The sequence below is a fragment of the Carya illinoinensis genome, chromosome 4 (assembly GCF_018687715.1).
Source record: "Carya illinoinensis cultivar Pawnee chromosome 4, C.illinoinensisPawnee_v1, whole genome shotgun sequence".
Lineage (NCBI taxonomy): Eukaryota > Viridiplantae > Streptophyta > Magnoliopsida > Fagales > Juglandaceae > Carya > Carya illinoinensis.
The window spans coordinates 40202293-40203802 of NC_056755.1; positions in this window are offsets into that span (position 1 = coordinate 40202293).

Genomic DNA, 1510 nt, shown 5'->3' on the forward strand with positions numbered 1-1510 from the left:
AGTAAGTGCTCCACCACATATCTTGAATAACTTCTGCACTTTTCTCTATAGGTTTGCTTGGCTGCACCTTCTTGGACCAGGCCCCCTTAATCATACCCTTACACTTCTCTCCTTTCAACCAACTAGCCTTAAATCTAAAGACATAACCCCACTTGTTCAGCCTCCTTTCAGGTTCCATAATATTCACGACTAGCTTATTTAATAAATGAATCGAGCCAAACTTGAGTTTGAGCAAATTGATCTTGAGGTGCTTGTCGATCTCGAGCTAATTTCCAATTAGTTTCTTTGCTTACAACCCTACCTCTTTGCAATTAGCACTTGTTTCAAAAGTTTAACCTAGTGGGAAAATGTTGATTTAATTATTTGTATTTTTGTAGCACCTCCCCTCACGTATGGGCTATACTCTTTCTTGGTAAGTAAGCCCAACAAATGATTAAATACTTAATTAAATGGGATAAAATGTAGAGTCAGAGTTCGAACTTGATAAGGACCTTTGCTCTAATAACATATGAAATCACCTTTATTCTAAGAGAAATTTTATTTGCAGTTTTCAATTGGGGACTGTATGTGCAGGCCCTTTAGTAAATGAGAAAAAACATTATTTTAGGAAATGTATCTTAATAATTTTAAAAAATTTTAAAAATAAAATTACCTATGCCTGCATTGCAATTCCTAAATGGAGACTGTACGTAGCATTGCTTTATGGACAAGCGCATATTTTTATAAAATAATTTTAGGCTCCAATACCTATATTTTAGGATCCAACTATTCTTTATTAATTATTCTTTATTAAATAATTTTTTGCACGTGTTATAATTTAGTGACACTTTTCTTACCCGTGTTTTTTTTTTTTTTTTTTAAATACCTCCTGTTATCGTCTCATTCCTTGATCAAATGGTTACATGCTTTATCAATTACAACTTTCTGTATAATGTCAGGTGGCCAGAACACATTCCATCCAAACTAATTCACTATCAACAAGCTGCTGTAATCCCTTCTTTGCTAAATTATGTGCAACAACATTTCCTTCTCTATGAATATATTAACTTCTTACCCGTTTTTAATTTCCCAATATATATTAAATAAATATTAAGTACTCGAAATTTATTATTAATATTCAATGCATATATACAGCACACAACCACATGCATACCAATTATTAAGCTCTCTATTCTCTACTCTGTATGAGCAATATTGTGTGTGTGCCTGCAGATCCCCCATATATATGCGCATATATAATGGTCCTAGGGGCTAATTTATTACTGGGTCACGTAGTACGTTAATTAAAGATGTGGTACGTACTACTTGTACAGGCCACCCAATATAGTACTTAAAAGTAATTAAAATTTGGTCCCGCTAGCTTAAGATCATCGAGGAGGTGATGATCATTGCCACATGCATATATTTATATACATATATAGTTTTTATTTATCTCATTAAAAAGGCCAATAAAGAGTCTTCAACTACTATTAATCCATTACATTTGGATATATAGATAGATCATTCGGAA